Source organism: Dasypus novemcinctus, chromosome X (genome assembly GCF_030445035.2).
Source record: "Dasypus novemcinctus isolate mDasNov1 chromosome X, mDasNov1.1.hap2, whole genome shotgun sequence".
NCBI classification, from domain to species: domain Eukaryota; kingdom Metazoa; phylum Chordata; class Mammalia; order Cingulata; family Dasypodidae; genus Dasypus; species Dasypus novemcinctus.
The window spans coordinates 156,046,776-156,057,976 of NC_080704.1; positions in this window are offsets into that span (position 1 = coordinate 156,046,776).

An 11,201-nucleotide genomic window follows, 5' to 3' on the forward strand; every position below is an offset into this window, starting at 1 on the left:
GACGAGAGGGAGAATCTAGCCATCACTGTTAATTCTTCAAGATATTCAGATGCCTAGACAGTAGAAAAAAATAACAAGCCACACAAAGAAACAGGAAGATATGGCTCAGTCAACAAAACAAATTAAAACTTCAAAGGAGACACAGAATAGGGAATAAGTAATCAATGAAGTTCAAACAAATCTCCCAAATAAATTTAAAAAGATGAAGGAAAATACAAATATAGAGTTAAAGTATATAAAGAACACAATGCATGAGCATGAAGAAGAATTTGAAAATTTCAAAAGAAACATGATGGAAATTTTGGGGATGAAAGGCACAATAATGGAGATTAAAAATATATTAGTGCCATACAACAGCAGAGGTGAACAGACAGAAGAAAGGATCAGTGAACTAGAAAATAAGAAAATTGAAATCTTACAGACAGAAGAACAGATAGAGAAAAGAACAGAAACTTTTGAGCAGTGTCTCAGCGATTTGAGTGACAGCATGAGGCACACAAATAAATGCATCGTGGATGTCCCAGAAGGAGAAGAGAGGGAAAAGGGGCAGAAAGAAAATTTGAGGAAATAATGGCCAAAAATTCCCCCACTCTTATGAAAGACATAAATATAAATGTCCAAGAAGCTCAATGTACTCCAAACAGAATAAATCCTAATAGGTCCAATCAAAGACACATACTAATCAAAATGTCAAATGCCAAAGATAAAGAATTCAGGAGGCAGCAAGAGAAAAGTGATTTGTTACATGCAAGGGATCCTCAATAAGATATATGCCGATTTCTCATCACAAACAACAGGAGCGAGATGGCAGTTGTATAATATATTTAAGGTACTGAAAGAGAACATCTACCAGCCAGAAATTCTTTACCTTGCAAAACTGTCCTGCAAATATGAGGGAGAATTTAAAATATTCACAGATAAGCAGAAAATGAGGGTTCATCTAGGTCTTATAGACCTAGCCTACAAGAATTTGTTTTGCATGTTGAAAGGAAAAGACAATAGGGAGTGGCTTAGCATAATGGGAAGAAATTAAGATCTTCAGTAAAGTTAAGTAAAAGGGTAAATGGAAAACCCAATAGTATTGTATCTTCAATATATATTTCTCTCTTTCATTCCTAGAAGAGTCAGAATAAAACTGAACAAGAAAAGGGTATATTTCCTGGTAATGGACATGCAAAATATAAAATGGTAAAATGGGACAAAAACAAAATAAAGAGGGGAAACAGAGGGGTGTGGGGGCAGATAATGTGTATGCTATTGAAGTTAAGTTGGTATCCTTACAAATTAGTTAGGTTATAGATGTAGGTTGATAATATAAACCCCAGGGTAACCACAATATACAGAAATTAAAATGAGAAAACGATCAATCAGATACATCACAAAAGATCAACTATACAGAAAAGGTGGCTGCAATAAAGAAAAAGAGAGAGAGAAAAAAAGAGATATTATATATAAAACCAAAGGAAAAAATGGTTAAAGAGTGTACTGCATTTATATTAATGGTAATGACACTGAATGTTAACAGATTAAACTCCCCAATCAAAAGACATAAGTTGGCAAAAAGGATGAAAAATCATGATCCAACTATATGTTATTTACAAGAGACTCACCTTAGACTCAAAGACAAAAAGTGAAAGGATGGAAAAAAATTCCATGTAAATAATAACCAAAAAAGAACTGGAGTAGTTATACTATCAGACAAAATAGACTTTAAGTCAAAAGCTGTTACAAGAGGGAATGGATATAGCTCAAGTGGTTGAGTGCCTGCTTCTCACATGAGAGGTACCAGGTTCAGTTCCTGGTGCCTCCTAAAAATAACAACAACAACAACAACATCAAAATAAAACAACAAGCAAACAAATGAAAAAACCAATTCAGGGGAGCTGAGGAGGCTCAGTAGTTCAGTGCTGGCTTCCCACATACGAGGTCCTGGGTTCAACCCCCAGCCCCAGTACATAAAAAAAAAGGCTGTTACAAGAGGCAAAGAAGAACACTAAATTAATAAAATGGCCAATCCACTAGATGTAATAATAATCATAAGTATTTATGCACCCATAATTCATCAGGCAAACACTGGCAAAACTGAAGGGAGGAAACCAGTGTAGCTCAGAGGTTGGGTGCCTGCTTCACATACAAGGTCCCAGGTTCAATCCCTGTTACTTCCTAAAAAAAAACGAAGGGAGCATTAGACACTTCTGTGATAATACTTGGAGACTTCAATACACCACTCTCATCAGAAGATAAATTACCTTAATAGAATATAAGGAAAGAATATAAGGAAAAAGAACTCGTATGATATAAATCAACTACACCTACAGACATATACAGAACATTGCACCCCAAAACAGCAGTATACAGATTCTTCTCAAGTGCTTATGGATCTTCCTCCAGCATAGACCATATGTTGGGTCACAAAACAAGAGTCAATAAATCTAAAAATTTTGAAATTATACAAGGCATCTTCTCTGAACATAACCAAATGAATCTAGAAATCAGTAAGGAGAGAACTAGAAAATCCAAAAATATATGGAAATTAAATAACACACTCAAGCAATCTGTGGGTCAAAGAAGAAATTATAAAAGAAATCAGGAAATATCCTGAGATGAATGAAAATGAAAACAGAACACATTGAAACTTATGGGATGCAACATGTGCAGTGTTGAGGAAGAAATTTTACAGGCTTAAATGCTTACATCAGAAAAGAACAGGGGGTACCTGGGACAGGCACATCTGGTCAGGTTTCGTGGAATATATGTGTTCATTTTGTCATAGTGTGTTATATCAGTGGGTGGAGACAAACACAATAATCAAGAAGCTATCAAACTCCCATCCTGGGGAGTCCTATTATGTTCTCAATTAGAGGGACAAGAATCACTCGAGAGCATAGGCAGTGCCTAATAAAATAAAACAGACCAATATGTCAAACCCTCAATATTATTGCAAGTAACTCTAAATTCTATTCTTCAAAAATTGAAACTTAGAAATTACCATAGGTTCTGAAGAGAAGAATAGGATAGACGGAATTTAAGGCATTTTTAGGGTATTAGAATACTTCAGCATGATCTTGCAATAATGCATACAGCCCACTTCAAATTTCGTCCAAACCTATAAAAGTGTATAATCCAAAATATAAACCATCATGTAAACCATGTCTATGGTTAGTAGTAATACTTCAGTATTTGTGCATCAATTGTAACAAATGTACCATCTACATATAAAATGTTATTAATAAGGGAGAAGGGGAAAGGGGGAGGGTGATGGGTATAAGGGAATCACCTGTATGCTGTATGTGACTTTTCTGCATCCTGAAGCTTCTTTGAAGATAAAATGAAAAAAAAAAAAAAGAAAATGGGGGAATATATGAAAGAAAATGTCAGTGTACATACAAGACAAGAGATCTTACAGTGATGAAAGATACAATGTATAAAAATGTCTTTATTATTTCAAATTGTTTTATATTTTTGTATTTTATTGGTTATTTTAAAAATTATTTCATTTTTTAATTACCTGTATTTGGTTATTTTGTTGACTTCATTTTTGGAGAGATTTTGGATCACAGAAGAGTCACAGCAAAGGCAGGGGAGGATCACTGGTGTGGGGTATCAGTGATGTGAGGATGCATGGGAAGGGGTTCACCTGGGGCATGCCTCTAAGACATATGAATACTTTCAAGTGTTCATGGGACATTGTCTTGGTGGGTGAAGATCCACACAATAACTGAAAGAATATTGAATTCCCGTCCTGGAGAGTTCTGCTACATTCTCTAATAGAAAAGCAAGAATCCCCTGAGTGCAAGGGCAATGTCTAATGAAGGAAGACAGACCATTATGTTGCTCAAATGTGGCCTCTCTCTAATTCAAACTCAGCAAATAAATGCACTACCTCTCCTCCACCCCAGTGTGGGACATGACTTCCTGGGATGAGCCTCCCTGGCACCAAGGGATTTTTTACCAAGCAACAATTAGCAATATAGCTGGAAAAAGACCTTGACCAAAAGGGATTAATGGTAAATACAAATCAGTTTTTATGGCTAAGAGATTTCAAAGTGAGTTTGGAAATCCTTCCAGAGGTTATACTCAGGCAAATCTCAGCAGGATTTTATTGACTGCCACAGTACACACTGCCTCAAATAGCAGGGCATATGGGGACTCTAGAGATAACCAGAAACTATAAGCAAGGCAGACAGATCAGGAATTTGGCACCCTGTCAGTGGGCCTTGCTTTGGGAATTTATGCTCACCAGTGTAGCAGAGTTAGACTCATTTGTAGGTTCTCTACACATGGTTTTTCTTCCCCTTTTATTTGAAACCATAATTAGCACTATACTTGATAAATATATGTCCCAGAGACTTAAATATTTAGTCTGTCCATGTGTCAGCTGAGCCCTGAATTTCAGGAGAGTTGCAACACCTACTCTCCAGTTCATTGGACTCATCCAGGACAACTAACTAGGAGATAATGGAAAATGCCCATCCCAAGGAACAGAGAGTGTCTGCAACTGCAAACAAGGTAGCTCCAGTCATCTGCCCCCTGAGATCTAAGCCCCTTCTCAATTAGAAGCAGAGTGGGCATCACCGTTATAAAATCCTCAAGATTGGGGAAAGAATAATGGGTAAAAGTAGACTTATTATTATTCTACTCTAGACTTATTATTATTCTAGCAATGGAAGAACTTTTATTATTGATGTAAAGGCAGTGGCCACAAGAGGTTCTGAGGGGTGGGAGTGAGAATGGATTTGTGCTGCATGACACTGCAGTGACAGATACAGGCCATTGTATATTTTGTCATAACTTACAAAATTGTGTGGGACAAAGTGCAAACTATAATGTATACTCTAGTCCATGGTTAGTAGCAATGCTTCAATACAGGTTTGTCACTTGTAACAAATGTACCCCACTAATGAAGGATGTGGTTAATGTGGGAAAGTGTGGGAGAGGGAGGGAGTGGGGCATATGGGAATTCTCTATATTTTATATGTAACATTTATGTAATCTAAAGCTTATTTTAAAGTAAAAAAATAAAATAAGGAAGGAATTAAAATGAAAGACCAAACTGCATACTTGAGTAACTAGAGAAAGAACAGTCAAATAAATCCATAGTAAGTCAAAGGAAAGAAATAACAAAGATTAGAGCAGAAATAAATGAAATAGAGAATAAAACCAATACAGCATTACCAAAACCAAGAGTTGGTTCTGTGAAAATATCGATAAAATTGATGCTTACCTAGACTGACAAAGTAAAAAAGAGAGAAGATGCAAATAAATAAAATCAGAAATGAGATAGGGCATTATTTCTGAGCCCACAGAAATAGAAAGGATCACAAGAGGATACAATGAACAACTGTATGACAACAAATTAAACAATTTTGATGAAATGGACAGATTCTTAGAAACACACAAATCATGTACAATGCCTCTAGAAGAAATAGAAGACCTCAACAGACGAGTTATAAGGAAAGAGATCAAAGTAGTCATCAAAAGCCTCCAAATAAAGAAAAGCAAGGACCAGATGGCTTCACAGGAATATTCTAGCAATCATTCCAAGAAGAATTGATACCAATTCTTCTCAAACTCTTCTAAAATATTGAACAGGAGGGAACACTACCTGACCCATGCTATGCAGTGAACTTCACCCTAATACCAAAGCCAGATACATGAGAAAAGAAAATTACAAATTATTTGTCAAATGAATATAGATGCAAAAATCCCCCCAAATATTGTAAATCAAATAAAATAGTGTATTAAAAGAATTATACACCATGACCTAGGGTTTTTTCCCCCCAGGTTTGCAAGGGTGGTTCAATATAAGAAAATAAATTAATGTAATATACTACATTAATAAAATGAAGGGGAAAATACTGCATGCTTATCTCAGTTGACATTTGACAAAATATAGCATCCTTTCTTGATAAAAATATTTTTAAAAATAGGAATAGAAGGAAACTTCCTCAACATGATAAAGGACATGTCTTAGTTTTGCAAAGACTGCCAATGCAAAGTACCAGAAATGGTTTACCTTTTATAATGGGAATTTTCTTAGGAGTCAAAACTTACAGTTCCAAGGCCATGCAATGCCCAAATAAAGTCATCATCAGAGGTGCTTTCTCACCAAAGTCAGCTACTGGTAATCCTGGTGTCCTTCCAGGTGGTGATCAGGCATATGGCAGGGCTTGTCTTCTCAGCCTTGAACTGCTATGTGGACCCAGCCTCTTGGGGGCTTTGTGCTTAAGCAATCCTTGAGTCCTCTCTTACATGGCAGGTTCAAAAGTGGCAGAGTTCCTTTTTCCTGTGAGAGAGAGTGCGTCTCTCTCTGTCTCTGTTTATAACAGACCCAGCAAGAAGGTAGACACTCAACCTGAGTCATGCCTCACTGACATAGTCCAATCAAAAGCCATCTAATCAAGTGATCTAAAGTGAATCTGATGCAATCAAAGGGTACCACACCCACAGGAATAGATTAGTTTAAGGACATAATCTTGTTGGGATTCATAAAAGAATTTCAAACTGTCTCACTTCAACCTCTGAATAACAAAAAGACATGTTCTTCCATATACAAAATACAAAATTCATTACATCGCAATAATTCAAAAGTCTTAAATTATTTCAGAGCAATGCTAAGTACAAAATCACATAAAAATCAGTCAAAGGCATGCAGTTTGTCTTGGGTCAAAATTACCCTCTGGCTGTAGACCTGCGAAACTTACAAAAGAAAATGTCTCCTTCCAACATACAAAGAGGGACAGTCACAGGACAAACATTTCCATTACCAGAGGGAGAAATTGAAAGGAAAACAGTCATCACAAGTCCCAAACAGTCCGTAAAACCTGCAGGGCATACTCCATTGGATTTCAAAGTATGAGAGTCATCTCTAGAATGATGTCTTTTTCTTCTCAGGGCCTCGTAGGGGCCCACACCTTCCACAGGCTTGCCCAAAGGCCATTTCCTTGTTCCACCCTCATCAAACATCTGGGTGGTGGCCAAGCTCCAGACCTCACCTCCAAGAACATAGGGGTGACAACAACAATTTCCTGAATCTGGGGGACAATCTCAACCCCCTTAGTACAGTGGGGTGGTAGACTAACTTTCACTAATCTTCAGGAAATGTGCTCCACCCTCCCTGTAGCCTGGGGTGGCCAAACTCTCCCTGAACAAAAGATTGGAAGAACCACCCTCTTCAAAGGCCAGGGCCATGTTAAATTTTACCAAATATTTATAAAAGTATTTAGTCTAAAATGTAAAGCATAATGTAACCAAAGTTTTACAAAAGTGTACAGTCTAAAATGTAACCCATAATGTAAACCATAAAGGAACTATGGTTAGTAGTTATGTTTCCTTTTTTAAAATTTCTCTTCCTGTCCCCTACCCCACTGCACCCCACCCCATCCCCATTGTCTGTGCTCTTGTGTCCATTTGCTGTGTGTTCTTCTGTGTCCACTTGCATTCTCTGCTGCACCGGAAATCTGTGTCTCTTTTTTGTTGCATCATCTTGCTGTGTCAGCTCTGTGTGTGTGTGGCACCACTCCTGGGCAGGCCACGCTTTTTTTTGCATGGGGTGGCTCTCCTTGTGGGGCGCACTTGTTGCACATGGGGCTCCCCTACATGAGGGACACCCCTGCATGGCTTGGCACTCCTTGTGCGTGGCAGCACTGCATGTGGGCCAGCTCACCACACGGGTCAGGAGGCGCTGGGTTTGAATCCTGGATCTCCTATATGGTAAGCAGATGCTCTATCAGTTGAACCACAACCGCTTCCCAGCAGCTATGTCTTAATAGCTGTATATCTGTTGTAGCAAATATAACATCCACATGTAAAAAGATCATTGCTGGGGAAGGGGAAAAGGGGTTTGATATTGGGTATATGGGAGTCCCCTATATTGTATATGTGACTCTACTGTAATATAAAATTTTTTGAGGACAAAATTTAAAAATAAAAGAAAAAGGATGTAGACACTGAGGAAGGAATGGAAGCAATTGCCTTGCCACAGTACATACAGGGCAATACCTATTACAGTGATGAAAGGCAAAATGTCAAAAAAATTTTTATGATTATTTTTTAATGCCCCAATTTATTTTTTACTTTATTGTAGTTTTTCTAAATTACTATGTATTCTACTTCTAATCTTTTAACCTATCATTACTATTTCATTTTCCTACTAATTAAATTTGGCAATATATTAGGATTCATCTTTCAAGAAGTTTTGGATCACAGACAGGATCAACTATGGCAGGGGAGGAGCACTGGTGTGGGGTGTCATTGATGGGGGATGCATGGGTGGGAGGGTGTTCTCCAGGGTATGTGTATAGGGTATATAAATATATTCAGATATTCGTTGGATATTGTCTTAGTAGGTAGAGTTACACATGACAATTGAGGGAGTGCTGAGTTCCTAGCCAGGGGAGCTCTGTTCCATTCTGCAATGGAATAGCAACAATCCCCAAAATGCAAAAGCAACGACCAGGGAAGAAGCATGGTCCAGGGATGGACCCTTGATACTGATGACTATGCTTATGAGCCTGTGTGCTTGAAATTTTGAGTAGGCCTAGAGTTACATCCTAAGAGCCTTCGTGTTGCTCAAATGTGGCCACTCTCTAAGCCAAACTCAGCATGTAAATGCATTACCGTCCCCCCAGTATGGGACATGACCCCCAGGGATGAGTGTCCCTGGTGCCAAGGGATTACTACCATTTATAAGCTGGTGATGCAACTAGAAAATGACCTTGAATAAAAGAGGGAAATGGTAAAGACAAATGAGTTTACATGGCTAAGAGATTTCAAAATGAGTTGGGAGGTCATCAGAGGGGTCACACTTACACACATCTCAGCAGGATCCTAGAGAGAGCCAAGGTAGACACAACCCCAGGTACTGGTGTTCCTGAGGGCTACAGAGACACACAGGTTCTATGGTAATGGCAGATGGCTCTGAAGTTCAGTGCCTTGCCAGTGGCCCCTATATTGGAATTTGTGCTCCTGAGTATGATGGAGTTGGACTCAGATGTGACTTCTCTACACATGCCTCTTCTGTCACATTTACTGAAACTTTGGTCAGCACTGGGGTTGGTGTGTGCCCAGGATACTTGAATCTCTGGACTGTCCATGTGCCAGGTGGACCCTGAGCCTCAGCAGAGTTGCAATTCCTACTCTCTGGTTCATTGGACTTACCCAGGTCAACCAACAAGGAGATGAGGATGGTCAACCACCACACCAAAGAACTGAGAGAGTCTACAACTATAAGCAGGAGAATTGTAACCATCAGCCATGTGGGATCTAAGCCCCCTCTCATTTAGAGGTGGAGTGTGCATTGCCATCCCAAGGTCCTCAGGATGGAGGAATAAAATATGGATTAGAGTGGAATTACTGGTATTCTTATAGAACTATTGTGACTCTAGCAATGGAAGAAATTGTATCATTGATGTGGAGACAGTGACCAAGGGAGTTGCTGAAGTCAGGGAGAGAGAAAAAGAGGTGTGCTATGGGGGTATTTTCGGTACTTGGGCTTGTCCTGAATGATATTGCAGGGACAGATGCAGGACATTATATATCCTGCCATAACCCACTGAATGGACTGGGAAAGCGTGTAAACTACAATGTAAACTATAATCCACGCTGTATAGCAGTGCTCCAAAATATATTCATCAATGCAATGAATGTACCAACTAATAAAAGAAGTTGTTGATGTGGGAGGAGTGGGGGGTGTGGGGAGTGGGGTGTATGGGAATCTCTTAAATTTTTTAAGGTAACATTTTGTGTGATTTATGTATCTTTAAAAACAAGATAATAAAAAAAGAAGCTTTGGGATTACTTAAATGTTACATGAAAACATCAGGAATTCCCATATACTCCACCGTACTCCCTCCCTCACTTTGCCCCATTAACAATATCTTTCCTTAGTGTGGTATATTTGTTACAATTGAGAAACACATATTGAAGCATTGCTACTAACCATGGTTTATAGTTGACATTATAGTTTGCACTTTGCCCTGCACAATTCTATAGGTTTTGATGAAATGTATAATGGCCTGTATCCATCATTGCAATGTCATGTAGGACATTTTCCAATATCCCAAAATTGACCCATTTTATACCCACTCCCTCTCCTCAGACCTTGTGGTGGCCACTGACTTTTTATCAATGATACGCCTTCCATTGCTATAATAATAATAATATGTCTATTTTAGTCCATAGTTGCATTCTCCCCTTAGGTTTGTTCATTCCTCAAACTTGAGGATTTTGGGATGGTGATACCCACTCTGCTTATAATTGAGAAGGGGCTTAGATCCCATGGGGCAGATGGATGGCGCTATCTTGCTTGCAGTGGTAGATACTCTCTGTTCCTTGGGATGGGCATTTTCCATCATCATCTCCTTGTTAGTTGTCCAGGATGAGTCCAATGAACTGGAGAGTAGGTGTTGCAACTCTCCTGAAATTCAGGGCTCAGCTGACACATGGACAGACTAAATATTTAAGTCTCTGGGACATATATTTATCAAGTATAGTGCTAATTATAGTTTCAAATAAAAGGGGAAGAAAAGCCGTGTGTAGAGAACCTACAAATGAGTCTAACTCTGCTACACTGGTGAGCATAAATTCCCAAAGTAAGGCCCACTGACAGGGTGCCAAATTCCTGATCTGTCTGCCCTGCTTATAGTTTCTGGATATCTCTAGAGCCTTCAGGAGCCCTGCTATTTAAAACATTATAAAAACATTCTTTCATGAATTGTAACAAATGTACCACATAAATGCAAGGCATTAATAATAGAGTCACATGTAGGAAAAAATACTCCCTAATGTAAACTTGGACTATAGTTAATAGTACAACTATAATATTTCATTAATTGTAAAGAAGTTACCACCAAAATGCAAAGTGTCAGTGGGGTGAGGGAATATGGGAACATTGTATTAGTTATATGATTTTTTTGGTAAACCCACAAATTCTCTAATTAAAAATTTTTAATTTTAAAAAGAATAAATACATGAGGATTTAACTACAGGACAAGAACCCCTTTCAATCCAAAGTACCATGTGATTCTCAACAGTGTTCAAGAGAACACAGCATAAGTCTCTTAGGTAGACATTCAAAATTCCTGCAAAATTGAGAGAGTTAAGCAAGAATGATGTCCTTATCTCTGAAAACCTGCCCCCATATCAAAAAAGTCTTCTCTCAATGGAACTTACTCCGGAAACTAATTCATCTTAGAGAAGAG